Here is a 22306-nt window from a genome sequence, read left to right on the forward strand (position 1 = left end):
CATTCCGTTTGCTTGTGGGCGGTAAGCTGTTGTAAAAGCCGAAGTTGTCTCTAAAATCTTACAAACTTCCCTAAATATATTCCCATAGAATTCTTGACCCCGGTCAGAGACTAAAATTTTAGGAGGTCCGAATACAGTAACGAACCTACACAAGAACGCATCTGCAACCGTACGAGAATCCTTCTGAGGTAATGCAACTAGTGTAGTGTACCTAGACAGATGGCCAACTAGCACCAACACGTATCTGTTACCTGAATGACTGTGATGTAAATCAATCAAATCGGCCCCCACACGGTCTAGAGGTTCACGAATTTCAGGAAATTCCTGAAGTGGGGCTTGTACCTAAAGGGTGCCTTTCCTTCTCTGGCAACGATTGCACGACTTCACGAAATTTATTCAGAAAGTAACGTTTATTTCTTCATCTTCAGAAAGTAACCCTGGGAAATAAAATAGAGACTTTGCCGTTAAGTGGGTTTTAAAGACCCCCGGATGCCCTGCAATTTTAGATGCATGCGCAAGCTTTAATGCTGATGACCGCAACGCGTCTGGAATAACTAGTTGAAATACTACCTTATCATTCTGGCTATTAACATAATACAGGACGCCCTGTTTCATTTCAAAATCATGAATAGGTAAATTCTTCTTCTTTTTCGAGTATTTTCCTCCCTCTAAATACTCAATAATTTCTTTCCATCTAGGCTCGCTCATCTGGTATTCTCTCATTTTATCTGATGGAATGGTTTCAATATTTTCATTAACTTGAACTGCTGCTATGTTTCTATTTAGCGTATCTGGCACAACATGTGCTGGACCAGGCTTGTACAAAATCTGAAATGAGTGGGCCGAAAGTTCGTGAGACCAGTGTGACATTCGTGGGCATTTGGTTCTCTTCTTAAATATGTGTGTCAAAGCTCGATGGTCTATGTAAATTACAAAGTGCCGCTGAAATAGGTATGGCTCGAAATACCTAACTGATTCTACTACTGCCAGTGCCTCCTGATCTGTAGCTGAATAACGAACTTCAGGTCCCTTGACCTTTCTACTGAAATAGGCTACCGGATGGGGTAAATTATCCGCATCTCGCTGAATTAAACACCCGCCAATAGCTATAACGCTGGCGTCAGTGTGCACTTCCCACTCTTTATCGAAATCAGGAATAGCCAATACCGATCTCGTGATTAGTTGGTCTTTCGGTTTGCGATAGGCTTCGTCATGCTCAGATTTCCACACAAACTTCGCATTTTTCTTTGTCAGATCAGTCGGGGTGCAGAAATGCCAGCGAAACCTTCAATATGACGACGAAAATATCCGGCCGCCCCCAAAAACCTATGCACGTCCTTTGCTGTCCTTGGAGTAGGCATGTCAGCAATAGCGCGGCAAGAATCTGGATCAGGCCGGATACCATCTGGGCACACCTGGAACCCCAGAAATTTGAATTTCTGAGCCGCCAGGGTGCACTTCTGAACGCTTAGCTTGAAACCTGCCTGATCTAACAATGTCAAAGTCTCAGTCAAGTCCCGTAGGTGTTCCTCAAACGTCCTGGAATATATCACAACATCATCCAGGTTCGCTAAAGAATGCCTACCCAGGACCGGGCTGAGGATGAAGTTGATGGCCCTCTGAAAAAATGAAGGCGCTGTCTTTAAACCAAATGGCATCCTACGGAATTGATAAGTGTGCCTACCATCCGAGAATGCTGTTTTATCCCTATCCTGTTCTGCCACCGGAATCGCCCAATACGCCGATTTCGCGTCAAAAGTTGAGAAATACTTTGCAGCACCAAATTGATCTATTATCTCCTGTATTCGGGGCAATGGATACACATCACCCTTTGTTACTTCGTTCACCTTTCGTAGTCAACACAGAAACGATAACTACTGTCGGGTTTCCGAACTAGCACAACAGGAGAGAGCCACGGTGACGTACTAGGCTCTATCACGCCCTGCTTCAACATTTTCTGGCACTCCTCCCTGATAACGTTCTTTGCCTGTTCTGGCAACCTCCACTGTCTCGTGTACACAGGCAAATGATTATCAGTTGGAATGGTGTGCTCAATCTTATCAAGGAGACCAATCTGGTCATCCTCCGTTGCAAATAATTTAGGGAATTTCCGCAAAACTCCTCTCAGTGCCTTCCTATCCACCTGAGTAACTGTTACAAATCAAGGGCTGAAATTTATTTTTCTACTTCTTCCACATTCCGTGCAACATTTCTCGTCTCATATTGTACTTTGGATGGTGTTTTAGTATCTATCATGTTCAATGCACTACATTGTGCAGTGACGGTTGGCGTCTCAGCTGACTCATGGTGAAAGATTTCTGTGTCCTCCACCATGGTTCCCTGAGATACCCTATCACCTGCCCAGAAGCGAAACGTCTTGTGTGAAAGATTGACAACCGGAATAAGTGCACCTTTATCGAGCACAACAATTAAGTGATGAGGAATTAATAAGTTATCACATCTTCCAGCCACCTGAAGGGTGGTACCTGGTTGTATGTGACGTCCCACGGCTACTTAATAAATTTAACAGAATGTGGGGGGCAACTCTGTTTGGTCAATGCATGCAATGCACAAGACCTCTTAATTGTGTCTGGAAGAGACTTAAAAATCAATTTTGGATAGTGCGCATTATATTTTTGCTTCCTCGTAGTTGAAGCTACAACTGAGGGATGGTCGATCATCTCCTTGGGTAGAAAGTCTGTCCCAACTGCAACCAGCAGTTCCTAGCCCCTCTTTGAGCAGACAAGGAATAATCAAATCGCGACAGAAAATCAGTCCCCATTAAGATGTGACCCGGAAAATCAAGGTTCTCTACGATCGTACATGTGTCAGGCTGCAATTCCCCATCAATCTCAAAATTTACTGTACCTTGACCTACGATCTCAATCTTTTCCCCATTGACTGCTGTTAATGTCTTTGCGCAACGTTTAAGACGTGCATACTTAAAATTGCTGAAGGCTGACTTTTTAATTACAGTTGCCTGGCTTCCTGTATCAACAAAAGCTGTCTCCTACACCTTCCAATTTCAACTCAAAAGTAGGCCTTCATTCACTAGGGGCCTTCTTTCATTGTTTCGCACTAGTAACTGGACAATCCCTCTGTATATGTCCGCTCTCCCCGCAGGAGTAACACCTCCGCGGGTCCCTGTTGGTACCCCGCGCAGGGTGGCTTGAACGTGCAGCTGAGGGCTGCTTCCCGCCTGACGAACCCGCGCCACTTCTCGTCTTGGCCCCCTCGCCTTTACTTAACGCCCCTACGTATGGGGACGACCGAGCACGCGACTTTTCGATTGATTGATTGATAAAGATTAAGCCACCCAATAGGTGGCACGGGCATGAATAGCCCGTAGGTGGTACAATTTTTTTTTTCTCAGTATTCTGAATCTGCATTTATCCATCAAGCTGTTATCGCGGGGGAGGATACTGCTGCACAAACTTTATGAGGGTGTCCAGCTGCTGGACACCTTTGTTGACCAGGAGAGTGGCTGTGTTGATGGCTTCAGGGTGGCCACTGCATGATTCAGGAACTCTTAAAGCTCTTCTAAGGTCATTGGTTGCTTCACATTCCAGAAGATAGTGAAGTAATGGCTTTTTTGTGACAGTTTGGCAGAAGATGCACACTCTCTGTCGGGGTACACCAATCTGCCAGTTGCATCTGGAACCTAGATGTAGTCTATATAACCTAACTGCTATTTCCCTGTGGATTCCTTTTGGGATATTTAACCTTTCTAATTTGGTTGCCTGAAGATACCATGTTGCAGATGGCGAACCTTCAGCTATTCTCTGGTGTAGGTAGGCTTTGTTGAGATGTGAGAGTTTTTTGGTGATGATGTTTTTTATGTTCTCTAGGCTGGGTTGAATTGTTTTATGTATCACTGGATGACGAGTTGCCAATTTAGCAATTTCATCAACTTTTTCATTTAATGGGATTCCAATATGGAATGGGATCCAGTTTAAAGTTATGTTGAGTCCTTTGCCTTTAGCGACTGCTCCAAGATACAAAATGGTGGTAATTATTTCCACATTATCTTTCCACTGTTTTTGTCCTAGTATTTGAAGTGCAGCTTTTGAGTCCGTGTGTATGATTGCATTTTGAGTGTTTTGTGCAATCACATATGCGAATGCCTGTAGTATGGCAAACAGCTCAGTTTTGGTTGATGATATTAGTCCTCCCAGTCTCCAATATGCCTGTACGCTGGTCGTGCAAAGAGCAGCGCCAGCACTCTCATATTCTGTGTCCACCGATCCGTCTGTGAAGATGTGGGTGGCTCCTGCTACTGCTATGCTATACATTTGCTCTTCTATTATGCGCCTTAGGATTGTCGGATCATAGGCAGCCTTTTTCATTGGGAGACTTTCTATTACTATTTTGCAAGTAGGCTCTTCCCACGGCGCGGAAGGAGTGTAATTTGGGTGTGGATGATCACCCTCTCTATCAAGAATCATGTTTTTTAAATGTAGTCTGTTTAGGACTTTTCCTGCTCTTGCAACCCAAGAGTTTCCATTGTTTTGGCCTAGTCCAACCACCAAGGCCTGCCGTACTGGAATTGGATCAGAAGAAATAATTATCTTACTGATAATTGTAGCTGTCCTATGTGATATTCTTTCTTGTAGAGAGGGCAAACCCGTCTCCAGTCTAAGAGTTTCAAGCCTGGTCCACATGGGGGCTCCCAGTGCAGCTCTCGTAGTATTGTTTTGGGCAACTTCAAGCTTTTTCCACTGTTGGTGTGATAGATTTGTGAGTGCAGGTGCGGCATAATCGATCACTGATCTGACTGCCTGTACATAGTATGTGCGAAGGACTTGCAGATTGGCTCCTCCAGAAAGGGAGGTTAGCGACCTGAGGATTGCCGTCCGGGCTGCAGTTCGCTCTCTCAAGTAAGTGACCTCAGCATTAAAATTGATGTGATGTGTGTGTCCAGGATGATTCCTAGATAGTTCGCATTTGTGTTCCTCACGTGTGCCCCAAAGAATGAGGTGATTTGATAAAATGCTATGCCCAAGATTACCATCCGAGTGCCGGCGGGGAAGTGGTCAAATAGCTTCGGCTATCACCTCCTTTTGTCCGGTCGTGATGGTCAAGTGAATTAAGGCGTCCTGTAGTTACCTGTTGCGTTGCTCCTGGGAGTTGTCATATATATATATATATATATATATATATATATATATATATATATATATATATATATATATATATATATATATATTTTATTAAATATGACCGAAAAAGTAAGATTAATAATTCTAACACGAATTTTCTCAATCTTTCGTACATTATGCTTCACTGTTGGAGGTAAATCAAAAATCACTTCTCCAAAATTCATTTTTATTTCTAGTCTGACGTGACACGGGCGCGTTTCGTAAAACTTATTACATTTTCAAAGACTTCACAAATACACAACTGATTAGAACTTGCGTTTCCCTGATTTTATATCTACATTTGAGTGAGGTGGGAAGGGTGATGTGGCATTACATTTGAGTGAGGTGGGAAGGATGATGTGGCATTAGAGGATATTAATAGGGTATTAAAAGTATCAACACAAGACAGAACACGAAACAATGGATATTGAATAGAAGTGTTTGTAGAAAGCCTATTGGTCCATATTTCTTGATGCTTCTATATTGGAGCGGAGTCTTGAAGTGGGTAGAATATAGTTGTGCAATAATTGGCTGTTGATTGCTGGTGTTGACTTCTTGATGTGTAGTGCCTCGCAAACGTCAAGCCGCCTGCTATCGCTGTATCTATCGATGATTTCTGTGTTGTTTACTAGGATTTCTCTGGCGATGGTTTGGTTATGGGAAGAGATTATATGTTCCTTAATGGAGCCCTGTTGTTTATGCATCGTTAAACGCCTAGAAAGAGATGTTGTTGTCTTGCCTATATACTGGGTTTTTTGGAGCTTACAGTCCCCAAGTGGGCATTTGAAGGCATAGACGACGTTAGTCTCTTTTAAAGCGTTCTGTTTCGTGTCTGGAGAGTTTCTCATGAGTAGGCTGGCCGTTTTTCTGGTTTTATAGTAAATCGTCAGTTGTATCCTCTGATTTTTGTCTGTAGGGATAACGTTTCTATTAACAATATCTTTCAGGACCCTTTCCTCTGTTTTATGAGCTGTGGAAAAGAAGTTCCTGTAAAATACAACACCTATACCCCCTATTAGACTATTTTACAGGAACTTCTTTTCCACAGCTCATAAAACAGAGGAAAGGGTCCTGAAAGATATTGTTAATAGAAACGTTATCCCTACAGACAAAAATCAGAGGATACAACTGACGATTTACTATAAAACCAGAAAAACGGCCAGCCTACTCATGAGAAACTCTCCAGACACGAAACAGAACGCTTTAAAAGAGACTAACGTCGTCTATGCCTTCAAATGCCCACTTGGGGACTGTAAGCTCCAAAAAACCCAGTATATAGGCAAGACAACAACATCTCTTTCTAGGCGTTTAACGATGCATAAACAACAGGGCTCCATTAAGGAACATATAATCTCTTCCCATAACCAAACCATCGCCAGAGAAATCCTAGTAAACAACACAGAAATCATCGATAGATACAGCGATAGCAGGCGGCTTGACGTTTGCGAGGCACTACACATCAAGAAGTCAACACCAGCAATCAACAGCCAATTATTGCACAACTATATTCTACCCACCTCAAGACTCCGCTCCAATATAGAAGCATCAAGAAATATGGACCAATAGGCTTTCTACAAACACTTCTATTCAATATCCATTGTTTCGTGTTCTGTCTTGTGTTGATACTTTTAATACCCTATTAATATCCTCTAATGCCACATCATCCTTCCCACCTCACTCAAATGTAATGCCACATCACCCTTCCCACCTCACTCAAATGTAGATATAAAATCAGGGAAACGCAAGTTCTAATCAGTTGTGTATTTGTGAAGTCTTTGAAAATGTAATAAGTTTTACGAAACGCGCCCGTGTCGCGTCAGACTAGAAATAAAAATGAATTTTGGAGAAGTGATTTTTGATTTACCTCCAACAGTGAAGCATAATGTACGAAAGATTGAGAAAATTCGTGTTAGAATTATTAATCTTACTTTTTCGGTCATATTTAATAAAATATGTCTACAGGAAAGACTGCTACCAAAATATACTAATATATATATATATATATATATATATATATATATATATATATATATATATATATATATATATAGATATATATATATATATATATATATATATATATATATATATATATGTCGTACCTAGTAGCCAGAACTCACTTCTCAGCCTACTATGCAAGGCCCAATTTGCCTAATAAGCCAAGTTTTCATGAATTAATTGTTTTTCGACTACCTAACCTACCTAACCTAACCTAACCTAACTTTTTCGGCTACCTAACCTAACCTAAGCTATAAAGATAGGTTAGGTTAGGTTAGGTAGGGTTGGTTAGGTTCGGGCATATATCTACGTTAATTTTAACTCCAATAATTTTTTTTTTACCTCATACATAATGAAATGGGTAGCTTTATCATTTCATAAGAAAAAATTAAGGAAAATATATTAATTCATGAAAACTTGGCTTATTTGGCAAATCGGGCCTTGCATAGTAGGCTGAGAAGTGCGTTCTGGCTACTAGGTACGACATATATATATATATATATATATATATATATATATATATATATATATATATATATATATATATATATATATATATATACATTAGTATATTTTGGTAGCAGTCTTTCCTGTAGACATATATTATTAAATATGACCGAAAAAGATTAATAATTCTAACACGAATTTTCTCAATCTTTCGTACATTTCTTTTCACTGTTGGTGGTAATTCAAAAATCAATTCTCCAAAATTCATTTTTATTTCTAGTCTGACGCGACACTTGAGCGCGTTTCGTAAAACTTATTACATTTTCAAAGACTTTAGTTACACATACACAACTGAATAGAACTTACACATCTCCGATTTGTTTATATCTACATTTGAGTGAGGTGGTATTTAATAGGGTATTAAATTCATCAACACATGAATTTAATATATATATATATATATATATATATATATATATATATATATATATATATATATATATATATATATATATATATATATATATGTATATATATATATATATATATATATATATATATATATATATATATATATATATATATATATATATATATATATGCCTATACTTGCATAAACCACAAGTGAAGATAAACAATCTTTGGACAACACCCACCAGTGGGACTCGAACCCAGAAAGCACAACTACCTTCCAGTAGCTGGCATAACTAGTATGCTTTAACCCACTACGCCATCAGACCTTACAAAAGAAGTAGATAGTTCGAGATATATATATATCTCAAACATCTCTACCTCCCGAAGGCACCAGATGAGTGAGGGGTCAATCTGCATTTTTCGTCAAGCCACTGTCAATGTGAGAGAACTCGTGTCCAGCTTATAAGCCTATACTTGCATAAACCAGAAGTTAAGATAAACAATCTTTGGACAACACCCACCAGTGGGACTCGAACCCAGAAAGCACAACTACCTTCCAGTAGCTGGCATAACTAGTATGCTTTAACCCACTACGCCATCAGACCTTACAAAAGAAGTAGATAGTTCGAGATATATATATATCTCAAACATCTCTACCTCCCGAAGGCACCAGATGAGTGAGGGGTCAATCTGCATTTTTCGTCAAGCCACTGTCAATGTGAGAGAACTCGTGTCCAGCTTATAAGCCTATACTTGCATAAACCACAAGTGAAGATAAACAATCTTTGGACAACACCCACCAGTGGGACTCGAACCCAGAAAGCACAACTACCTTCCAGTAGCTGGCATAACTAGTATGCTTTAACCCACTACGCCATCAGACCTTACAAAAGAAGTAGATAGTTTGAGATATATATATATCTCAAACATCTCTACCTCCCGAAGGCACCAGATGAGTGAGGGGTCAATCTGCATTTTTCGTCAAGCCACTGTCAATGTGAGAGAACTCGTGTCCAGCTTATAAGCCTATACTTGCATAAACCACAAGTGAAGATAAACAATCTTTGGACAACACCCACCAGTGGGACTCGAACCCAGAAAGCACAACTACCTTCCAGTAGCTGGCATAACTAGTATGCTTTAACCCACTACGCCATCAGACCTTACAAAAGAAGTAGATAGTTCGAGATATATATATATCTCAAACATCTCTACCTCACATTGACAGTGGCTTGACGAAAAATGCAGATTGACCCCTCACTCATCTGGTGCCTTCGGGAGGTAGAGATGTTTGAGATATATATATATCTCGAACTATCTACTTCTTTTGTAAGGTCTGATGGCGTAGTGGGTTAAAGCATACTAGTTATGCCAGCTACTGGAAGGTAGTTGTGCTTTCTGGGTTCGAGTCCCACTGGTGGGTGTTGTCCAAAGATTGTTTATCTTCACTTGTGGTTTATGCAAGTATAGGCTTATAAGCTGGACACGAGTTCTCTCACATTGACAGTGGCTTGACGAAAAATGCAGATTGACCCCTCACTCATCTGGTGCCTTCGGGAGGTAGAGATGTTTGAGATATATATATATCTCGAACTATCTACTTCTTTTGTAAGGTCTGATGGCGTAGTGGGTTAAAGCATATTAGTTATGCCAGCTACTGGAAGGTAGTTGTGCTTTCTGGGTTCGAGTCCCACTGGTGGGTGTTGTCCAAAGATTGTTTATCTTCACTTGTGGTTTATGCAAGTATAGGCTTATAAGCTGGACACGAGTTCTCTCACATTGACAGTGGCTTGACGAAAAATGCAGATTGACCCCTCACTCATCTGGTGCCTTCGGGAGGTAGAGATGTTTGAGATATATATATATCTCGAACTATCTACTTCTTTTGTAAGGTCTGATGGCGTAGTGGGTTAAAGCATACTAGTTATGCCAGCTACTGGAAGGTAGTTGTGCTTTCTGGGTTCGAGTCCCACTGGTGGGTGTTGTCCAAAGATTGTATATATATATATATATATATATATATATATATATATATATATATATATATATATATATATATATATATATATATATATATATATATATATTGGTGTATACTGGCAGCAGGTTTTCTTTCAAACATGTTTCATTGAATATGACCGCATATTCTGTATTTATTATTTTCTGGTTTAGGGCTTCTATCCCTCTAACTATTTTCTTAGCATCAGGGCTTAGTTGAAATAGGAGTTCTCCAAAACTCATTTTCGTACTTTTAAGGTGAAGAAAAGAAGTGATTTACTATAGAGTGTATTACACTTATATATACAATTTACACAACATTTCGAACCTCCATGGTTCATTCTCAAGTGAAAATAATTTTTAGGTTTGGTTGATTTTATACCTGCACTGGGTCAGGTGATAAGACAATAACGGTGAAAACATGGGGGATACATAAGAATAGAGATAACTGCGGAAGGCCTATTGGCCCATAGGAGGCAGCTGCTATCTACATACAAAGATTAATTAATTGCACTTGATTAATCTTTGTGTGTAGATAGCAGCTGCCTCGTATGGGCCAATACGAGGCAGCTGCTATTACCATCCAGCTCTTATTCTGGATGGTAATTTGGGCAGTAGGCAAAGGCGCATTACTTTTGGACTCTGCCGCTTGGACACTAATTTTCTCTTGCACCTTGCAAAACTGTACTGTGGTGAGAATGCTATCTTCTCCATTGGGTCTGGAATACGTTAATTTCGTATGTTTGCAAAGTGCTGCATGGTGCTTACCTCGTCTACACCTGTTGCAGGTGTAGAATTGGGTCTCACAATAGTCTATATTGTGTGATTTGAGACAGCTTGAACATCTAATTAATTCCTGGAGTCGCTTAATACGAGTGTCTCAGTCTGGATATTTGGCACAACGGTATGTTGAATGTTTCTTTTTGCAGAACATGAATGTCCCCCAGCCTACTGCACACTTCGAAGTTACCAGTTTGGGTGAATTAGTAACAGTAGGCTTGGAGGATTCTGCTGCATTGCAGAATCAAATCAGGCAAATCGGGCCTTGCATAGTAGGCTGAGAAGTGCGTTCGGGCTACTAGGTACGACATATATATATATATATATATATATATATATATATATATATATATATATATATATATATATATATATATATATATATATATATATATATATATATATATATATATATATTTATATATATTTATATATGCAGCGAATCAAACTACAGTATTAAGCTACTTATATTAGTAATAATAATTAAGATCTTATCTTATTGTAGAGTAGGCTTAGTCCACCAGGTATACACATGAATGAAGGCACAAAATAATCTTCATAACTGAATCTAGCATCTCCATTCCTGTAATGGAGTACCAAGTAACTGTACTGCTTCCTCTTTTATTATTCTTGTCAAAGGGCACTAGCTGTAAAGCCAGAATTCAAATATATAACAGCTATATCAGATGAAACATTTGTTATATTATTTGATTAAGGATTATTAGAACAAGGATTAATTACAAGGGGTTGAGTCGTTGCCTCATGTCATAACCGGAATTAATCCTATCTACCTGACATTACTGGCCAGAAATGACTTAGATAAGATTTTGGAAAGACACTTCCATTATTTAGATGTTGACTGCATGTTGATGATGGAAGAAGCACTAATTTGATCTCCATAACACTTTGTCCAAGGGAGAATTATAGGAGCTGAATTTGCTCCAAGCGACTCAGTCTAACAACAATGGTTGGCCTCCCTCAAATCTCTGACACCTAGCTCACCTTGTCCAGATGTCAGTAATTGCTAGAAATGTCACATTTATCCCATTTTGATTCTGATAATTTAGTTAATTCAGTTGAGGTGTTTTTATGACGTTATTAGTCCAAAGACTGCAGTATTAAGAATAACTCCCAACAGAATAGGTGGTGAATTTATAGCACTATGTGGCAATGATATCTTGTTTTCTATTGATGGAAACTTCCACTGTGCTACATTTTGTATGGGTTAACTTGTGTATACAACAGCAGCAACATTATCTGCCTATTGTATTTAATATTAGTAAATGGTGTCGGGTTTTCTGACATGTGCTGCTGGACTTTTCAAATGTATTATTTTTCTGTTGTCTTCTTATTATTTATTTGATGTAACAGTACTTTATTGCCATGTGCATTTGTTATATCGAAACAATCGAACTATACTTTTAAATTATCCAAGTACTGCTGAATTTGGTATTTACTTTGAATCCTGTGATATTTACAACTTCTTAGCCTTCCTGGGTAGTAACCTAATTCAATCTAGTTTTCATTGAAAATATTTCCATTTCTTCACTATATTTCTACAAATATTTTACTAGATAATGATTTTTAAGAATATAACAATTCCGCTTAATTAGCTCGATAATAAATTAATTGAAGTTGTAACCAATGATGACCCTATGGAGGGACACTATTTGCCACACCGCAAAGTACTGAAGGACACAGTTACTACACCTATCAGGATAGTGTTTAACTGCAGTGCTAGCACCAAACAGAATAGTGTCTCGTTGAATGACTGCCTTCAAACTGGTCGTAGTCTATCATAAAGACTGTAAGACTTGCTATTAAAGTTTCGCTTAATAACTTATGTATACACAGACGACAAAAGTAAGGCATTCCTTAGGGAAGGTCTCTAAGAGGAAGGCAGAAATTACACAAAGGTCCTATGGATAAAGGATCCTAGTGATCCTAACAGTGAAATAATCACTACGGGATTGCCTCAGATTTTGTTTGGTGCTACATCTTCACCGTTTCTGCTTCAAGTAACCTTAGATAAGCATTTAAAGTTGTCTAATAGCTCAAATAAAACTGAGATTAGCAACAACATGTACATAGACAACTTCCAAGGAACTACCATCAGTAAGAAAGAACAGATAAATATATATCATGAGGCCAATCGAGAGTTATTGATATCAAATATGCCCCTCCAGTCGGAGGGGCATATTAATCAAAGTAATCCTCAAATAATTACAACTTAAATCAACTGATCGAATCAGAATTTCCTGTTACATGACACTCCAGAAGATGAAAGTACTCTAGGTGTCGAATGGGAAAAAACTTCAGATCAGTATACCATCAAAACAAGGAAACCAAATACCACCAATTTAGCAATGAGAAATATATTATTTCAAGTATCCAAGGCTTTCGACTCCTTGGGACTATTAAATTCCATATTTATTAAAGGAAAGTTAATCATGCAAGAATGCTGGCCGAAGAAGATAGGCCTTGGATGATTCGCTAATACCTGCCCTCAGGAAAAATGACAGCACCTAGTAAAGGATTTATGTATCCTAATGGCTATCAAGTTTCCCCGAAACACGTCGAATGCACGGGCAAATTCGCTCATTAAGCTATATGTAGCCTATTTAGTGGCAGATGAACTGGCAAATCTGCTCACCTCAAAGGCTAGGGTGACACCGTTTAAAAGACAGTCATTGCCACAACTAGAATTAACTGTCCAACTGTTAGGAGTAAGGCTGGGTCATTATCTGACCAAAACCTTAAGTAATATAAATTTTGAAGAAAGGGTGGTGTGGTCAGATAATGAGGTAGTTTTTTAGTGGGTGAAAAACAACAATAGTAAAACTCTTTATGTGAGCAATCGTGTCAAGGAGATAAGAGAGTTGTCAACTAGATACAAACTCAGATATGTGCCCACAAAGGAGAATCCCACTGACTATTTCTCCAGAGGCCTGACTTTGAGGCAATATCCAAAAGCCGTGATGTGGTTAATGGACCTCAGTGAATAGTGGCCTAAACATAATCCACAAATCATTGTATCACAAATCACATTTAGAATGAGCCTGATAAAAACTTTTAATGATCTGGGTCTCTGGATTGACCCAGAAAACTGTTATTGTTTCCCACCCACTGAAGAACTCCCTCATTATCTGACCACACCACTGTTTTTTCAAAGTGGAGGTTAATTAATATTTTGATCATGTATTGAGCCAATCTTACGCCTACCAGTATGGTGGTTAATTCTAACTGTGGCAATGACCACTTTATTAACCCTTAAATTGCACAAAACATCATATGTCTGACATTGAAGGGGGGGGGGTATAAGCTCAAAAATATTCAAATTATGTAAAAACTACTAAAAAAAATTAAACAAACCTCCAACTTATTGGCTTCAGCTTCGTGAAACTTTCATCAAATTATTTTCAGAAATTGATTTTAGACGAATATTTAAGAAAAAGAACGTTTTGTTGATAAAGAGAACAGCTCCTATTAACTGGAACTGATGGATAATGCAAGAATAAAGAGATGAAAGCACCTGTTCGGCGCACAAAGAAGAATAGTAGTAAGAAGTGTCCACAAAGTGGATATACAGCTGGTGCTTCTATAGCATTGGTGAGTAATACATAATAACACAAATAATAATGAGTAGTTATGTTATTATGCTCTATTTTGTTATATTTCATATAAATACATTGTCAAATATTATTATCAGTTACTTTGAACAATGTCCAAAATTGTTTTTTTTTTTTACCTATAGATAAAGGTAAACATATATCTTGAAAGCTCCTTTAAGTTTACACTGAAAATATATAAATTTGAAGGTTGTAGGTATAGTGGCTTTAGAATACACTGAGTCAACAAATTTATTCCTGAAGTTATCCTAACTTTTATTCTCTGTTCCAGAGAATGTAAGAAGACTAATGGAATGCAGCTTGACTTCTAGTTATGCTGTATTAGAGGAAGCTTTGGCTGTTGCCTTTCACTGGTTAATTATTTTAGCGAAAAGATTCAAACTGGTCTGTATATAATCCTCTTACAGTGCCAGATCAGTCATAACATCGTCTAATACAGTATCAGATAAATTGATTTTGGCAGGATCGACCAAATAATTTTCTATCTGGCATTTGACTTGCTCAAACTTACTTGTGGCTATGTGAAAGTATCTTTTCAGTTCAACATAGTCGACTTGTGATTGCTGGGACAGATCTTAACATTTATTAATCTGTATGGTCAAGTGATCTTTGAGACCTATGAGGGGTCCTGTTCAGTTTTTCTAGTTTAGCCATTGTAACACGGGGGGGTGGGGGTATTCGTTCTGTTTTTTATATCTTTGTTCTCTCTCTACCCTTCTCTTTACCGGTATTCTACTTTAAATCTCTACCAAGGGACTCCAAACTTTTACTTGAGCCGACCCCGCACCACGTGGTCTTAAGACGATTGACCAACTGAAGATTCTACAACCCATATGACGTGAAATAGACTTCTAGCAAAACTCTAGAATCACTTTTTTGCTGTCACCACCAGACCAGTAACACTGAGCAATGATCGAGTTCTGGATCGATCATGCTAATCAATAAACTTTGGGGCTTGATCCCCATTAGTAATAGATTACTTGGATATCCGAAAGTGTGGAATTAGTTGATAATCAAAGAGAATACTGAATTATGATTCGGTGTTAGAATCGGCGCCCAACTCAAATCGGCCTCGCCGGCTACCAACGTGGTACAGACCAATTCACATAAATTACACAAAAAATGGAAATTCATAAAAAAGACAATTTAATAGCTAAATGGTTTATTCAAAAACTAAACAAAATCTAAATCAATTCACTCCCTACCCTGAACACTTCCTTCTTGACCTTATCGGCAATGAGTTGACCTTCTCTCTATACAAAAACTCTGAGCAAACTTTACTTTTTTGGCGACCAGTTTTTGGCGACCAGTAGGTTTGTGCTGGCCTGGGGAAAGAAGTTGAGTGGACACCTTCCCTGTGTTGCTCCAGAACCCACACTGTGCTCCCTCTGATGCTCCTCTACCCAGGAGCCCAGAGCAGAGTATTGTTCCGCCTAGTTTACTAAGTCACTTAGCAAAGCTTAAGTTTAACAACTAACCTCTGTTGCACTGAATGATCCAGATTGGTTGAATTATTTTAACTGAAGTTACTTACACAAGCATCTTAGGGAAGAGCTATTCCCAATTACAAAATGGTTATTTGACCTTTGAGAATTACTGAATGTGGAAACTCTGCTGACCTGTGACCGCCAGGTCGGCGAGGTCACTCTGCGCTGCAGCCTAGTCCTGGCTCGTGACCTCAATTATGGTGACTTAACTCATTCTCCTAATAATTAGAATCCTCATGATAAATATTATATAATTTGAATGAAGACTAATTTCTCTAAATAAGTGAATACTATAGAATGATTCATTATACGTTGCTATGAGACAAAGGGCGCCAGCCATTTTGTGACCCAGACTTGCTAATTCCCAGGGGGGTGCATCTTGTGCTTCCAGGGTCAGGTCACTTCCACTTGACTCCAATCTTCCCAAACTCCTCTTTCTGAGATAAAACATTCTTGATCATTCCCACAACAGCTAGTTTGTTACAACCCCCCCCCCCCCCGCACAAGCAACTTAGTAAACCTTGTTAATTTGTACAAACTTACGAGGTTTAGTATCCATACCCACAATAAACTCAACTCATGCCACAAACAAAAGCTAACCTAACTAAGAAAATTTGGCAATCTTTAGATTGTCCAACAACATCATAATAAACATGTTCAAATTCATAAATATCTCAGCTGTCAACTGACAGCAATCCTCCAACATCAGGAAACATACATCCTACTCCTACTGACATAGCTAAATAACATGTCCCTACTCCTAACAGCAAAGACTAGCTATTAAAATCTCTTGGCTCTTCACTAGCCAAGTTCATGTGTCCTCTAGAGCCGGCCACACCATGCTCCACCATAAAACATAAAAGTTATATCTTCAGACTGAACTTTCAGTCATCCGGGAGCGTACTACTGAACTCTACCAAGTTCACATCCGTGTACTATCCACTCCCTAATCAATGTCAACCTTGACATGCTAAGGAACACACCTAATGTTTATTACATGTATCTAAAATAAAAAAAAAATCCTACTATAGTATATCAGAGGTTACAGCTGACTGTACAGCCAAGTGTTCGCACTCACTGTAAGAGTGTCAATGTTTATATTGGTCCGCCTCTCCTGTGTTCAAACATTCTGAAAAAAAACAACATAATTTTCCATAACGGTTTGTTTAGGTCTTAGACAATTATACAGGGGCTTCGATTTTAATCACTTACCAATTTATAGAGTAAGATTTTCATCTTATACCAGGATAATTATTTTAAATCTGTTTTTCACCATTTATAAAGTATTGTCGTTCTAAATCTGTTTTTCAACATTTAAAAAAGTGTCCAGATATTCATTATACAGATGTTCAGAGCCAACTTTGTCTTTTGTACCAACTGTTTATATTGAGTAAAAAAAAATCGATGCTGATGGACGCTGAATGTAGTCGCTGACAATGATTTTGTCGATCTTGCTTCTCCCATGCGTAGACATCAATACCTGGTCCTCTTGTACTCCCATCCGGTAGTCTTGAATGACGACAGAGTGTAGTAGAGCGGAGGGCCAAGTGACAGCTGTAGAATACTGTTACTTCGGCCATTGATCTTGCTCCCGACAGTCCACAGGCCTTCATATCAATCACAGTTCACACGGCAGTCTTGATGTTAAACTTGACGGCGCAGATGACCACAGCAGAGCAGAACTGGATGTACCAATGGTGTCTCGTGACAGTAGTGGTGTCAAAAGGTCATAGAGGCGGGTTGCTTGTTTGGAACCAATGATGGAAGACGAGATTCACCTATTCTGCAAACAATCAACCCGCCTCTATGACCTTTTGACACCACTACTGTCACGAGACACCATTGGTACATCCAGTTCTGCTCTGCTGTGGTCATCTGCGCCGTCAAGTTTAACATCAAGACTGTCGTATGAACTGTGATTGATATGAAGGCCTGTGGACTGTCGGGAGCAAGATCAATGGCCGAAGTAACAGTATTCTACAGCTGTCACTTGGCCCTCCGCTCTACTACACTCTGTCGTCATTCAAGACTACCGGATGGGAGTACAAGAGGACCAGGTATTGATGTCTACGCATGGGAGAAGCAAGATCGACAAAATCATTGGCAGCGACTACATTCAGCGTCCATCAGCATCGATTTTTTTTTTACTCAATATAAACAGTTGGTACAAAAGACAAAGTTGGCTCTGAACATCTGTATAATGAATATCTGGACACTTTTTTAAATGTTGAAAAACAGATTTAAAATAATTATTCTGGTATAAGATGAAAATCTTACTCTATAAATTGGTAAGTGATTAAAATCGAAGCCCCTGTATAATTGTCTAAGCCCTGAACAAACGGTTATGGAAAATTATGTTTTTTTTTCAAAATGTTTGAACACAGGAGAGGCGGACCAATATAAACATTGACACTCTTACAGTGAGTGCGAACACTTGGCTGTACAGTCAGCTGTAACCTCTGATATACTATAGTAGGAATTTTTTTTATATTTTAGATACATGTAATAAACATTAGGTGTGTTCCTTAGCATGTCAAGGTTGACATTGATTGGGGAGTGGATAGTACACGGATGTGAACTTGGTAGAGTTCAGTAGTATGCTCCCGGATGACTGAAAGTTCAGTCTGAAGATATAACTTTTATGTTTTATGGTGGAGCACGGTGTGGCCGGCTCTAGAGGACACATGAACTTGGCTAGTGAAGAGCCAAGAGATTTTAATAGCTAGTCTTTGCTGTTAGGAGTAGGGACATGTTATTTAGCTATGTCAGTAGGAGTAGGATGTATGTTTCCTGATGTTGGAGGATTGCTGTCAGTTGACAGCTGAGATATTTATGAATTTGAACATGTTTATTATGATGTTGTTGGACAATCTAAAGATTGCCAAATTTTCTTAGTTAGGTTAGCTTTTGTTTGTGGCATGAGTTGAGTTTATTGTGGGTTTGGATACTAAACCTCGTAAGTTTGTACAAATTAACATGGTTTACTAAGTTACTTGTGCGGGGGGGGGGGGGGGGGGGGTTGTAACAAACTAGCTGTTGTGGGAATGATCAAGAATGTTTTATCTCAGAAAGAGGAGTTTGGGAAGATTGGAGTCAAGTGGAAGTGACCTGACCCTGGAAGCACAAGATGCATCCCCCTGGGAATTAGCAAGTCTGGGTCACAAAATGGCTGGCGCCCTTTGTCTCATAGCAACGTATAATGAATCATTCTATAGTTTTCACTTATTTAGAGAAATTAGTCTTCATTCAAATTATATAATATTTATCAAGAGGATTCTAATTATTAGGAGAATGAGTTAAGTCACCATAATTGAGGTCACGAGTCAGGACTAGGCTGCAGCGCAGAGTGACCTCGGCGACCTGGCGGTCACAGGTCAGCAGAGTTTCCACATTCAGTAATTCTCAAAGGTCAAATAACCATTTTGTAATTGGGAATAGCTCTTCCCTAAGATGCTTGTGTAAGTAACTTCAGTTAAAATAATTCAACCAATCTGGATCATTCAGTGCAACAGAGGTTAGTTGTCGGAAAATCCGACACCATTTAATAATCATACAGATAATAGCTGTGTTGTATAAACAAGTTACCCATAGAAAACGTAACTTGTAGTGGAATTACCGTCTAAAGAAAACGGGATATCATCACCACATACTATTATAATTCACCAGCTATTTTGCTGGGAATTATTCTTAAATACATTAGTCTTTGGACTTTACCATCATAAAACCATCTTATATAAATTAACTTAATTATCAATATTAAAGTAGAGTAAATGTGACCCTTCTATCACTTTCTGAAATGTGGACAATGTAGGCCAGGCGTCAGAGTGAGGAAGGAGGGCAGCCATTGTTTATACGAGACCAGAGGCTCACACGGGAGCAAATTCGGCTCCTGTTAAATTTACTTGGACGTAGTGTTATGGAAACCAAAGGTGTACCATTGTCAACACGCTGTCTACAAATTCAAGTTAAGTGTCTATCCGAAACCCGTTTATCATTCATTTATGGCCATTAATGTCAGGATATAGGGTGACACGGTTAGATCACGTGGAAGCCTCAAACTAAAGGTAATTAAGCCAGGTCTTCATGTTCCATGTACAGTTTTCTCTGAAATACTTGTCATATATAGGATTCTGGCTTCACAGCTAGCGCACTTTTGACAGGTCAAGACGAGGATGCAAGATTTGTGCACCAGTTACTGGGTGATATGGAAGCTACCTCAAAGAGGATAATTTGGTGTCTACACCCTAGTTATACCTGGTGGACTAACCTGCTGTACTATAAGATAAGGAACCTTTTCAATGTATGTAGTTAATACTGTAGTTTGATTGGCTGCATATATATTAATTTAATAAACCCCCCCTAATGTGTAGAGGATCGATTTGTGAGATTGAGATTATTGCAGAAATACAGTCCACTTAACATTATACAAATTGCTATCGAAGTATATAAATTAACGTAAATATAAATTCATATAAATTAAATTCATATAAATCTCACAGGTCGGTTCCCACATTATTGGTCATCTTCGAACCGGATGATGGATTATTTGATCCTTTGAACCCACATTTGGTCATCTTAGTACCGGATGAACCAGTTAACCAGTGGATTCATTAAATAAACTAGTGCAGTGTGATTTAAACAAAGCCAGTCAAGACGGCGGCGTTGACTCGTGCGAGTTCACGAGCCCCGCTCAGTTCAGTTAAGCCTTAGTCAGCGGTTTCATGCACACCCACAGATTTGGTGGCGTGTTATTCCATGAAATGACAGCGCTAATATAGAAGCCAGCCAAATTAGTGACTGTGTCGCGAGATTGTTCACGGATTTCGTGGTGTTACATTTCGCGAGAGATTATCTACGAATTTTGTGGAGTTTATTTCGCGAGGTCAATAATAATATTTAATACTTCTAGATAATATTAGAAGTTTCATAGAGGCAATTAAGAGGCTATTAACAATAATTGTGTATATTATTTCTCCAAAATAGAGAATTATTTAATATAAATTGCACTAGTGATCACAGTATAATATTTACTAATTGCCAACCCACAACAGGGTAGGATAAAACCATTGACTAGTTGAACTATTATCGTTCATCCTAGTCCCATTATTACCATAGTCAGTTGTACTATATTGAACAACCTAACACCATTAATGAATGGTGCAGACCCTATTTTGGGTGTAATTTTTATCAACTCGAGTTGAGTTGTATATATAATAATTTACTTATGATCATTACACCTTTGAGTGATTAATTAGTGTCTCTTCCATCCTAGGGTGATATAGAAGAGCTAACCTAAAGGTACTTCCAGTGACACTGGTTTATCACTCAAATCATTAGTGTGTATGATTGTATATATATAATGTGTATTAATTTTAAGTGCTAACCTCTAGTAGAGGTAGGATTATTGCCTAGTGAGTGCAGAATTTACCCTAGGCTACCATTAGTGTTTGTTCAGTATTATGAGCAGCCCAAGTACAAGTCCCACAAGGCTTCACCAACGAGCCAGTATGGATAATGCAGGGAGAATGAAAAGAACCCTTGCAGGTCTTAAAGGCCACTTAACAAGACAGATCAAGAAATGTGAAGATTTGTCACAACAATCTCAAGTTGATTATGCTGACCTGGAAAGCTATTATCAAGCAGCTGCAGGTAAATTTGAGCAAATCAAATGTCAAATAGCAACATATGTGGCTGAACTTGCCAACACTAATTTATCAGAAACAGAAATAGACGACATTATGGTTGATCTTGCGAATTATGAAGATCACACTCAGGCCACGTTACAGCCTTATGTCAAAATTATTGCCCAGAACAAGGCAACAGCAACAACAACAACAGTTGCATCTAATACGAGTCAAGCAGAAGCTCGACTCCCTCCAATTAATTTACCCACTTTCTCAGGAAAAGATGAGGAAGATTGGGATGAATTTTGGAACAAATTCGTTGACCTTGTAGACTCAAAACAATCTTTACCAAAGAGTAGTAAATTCTCTTATTTGCAAGGCCAATTATCAGGTGAGGCTAAAACAGTAGTATCCCATCTGAGATTAACTAATGACGGCTATGATCTGGCAGTAAAACTCCTCAAGGATAATTATGCTGATCCAGAAGTAAGAATATCACATTTAGTTCATGAGCTGTTGCATTTACCCCCACCGGAGGCTTCAGCTGATTCACTCCAAGTCTTCAAGCTGGAGGTAGAATCATTGATCAATGCCCTCAGCCTGACAGCAGATACAAACGGGGCTGAGTGGGTCTTGAAAATAATTGTCCAGGAGAAAATACCTAGGGACATATTGAGACAAATGAGTGCTCATTACAATAAAAGCATCTTATCTATGAATGAAATATCTGAAGGTTTAAAGTCAGTAGTTCATCAATTACGAACACATGACAAATTAAAACCACCAAGTAA

The sequence above is a fragment of the Procambarus clarkii genome, unplaced genomic scaffold (assembly GCF_040958095.1).
Source record: "Procambarus clarkii isolate CNS0578487 unplaced genomic scaffold, FALCON_Pclarkii_2.0 HiC_scaffold_404, whole genome shotgun sequence".
NCBI lineage: Eukaryota > Metazoa > Arthropoda > Malacostraca > Decapoda > Cambaridae > Procambarus > Procambarus clarkii.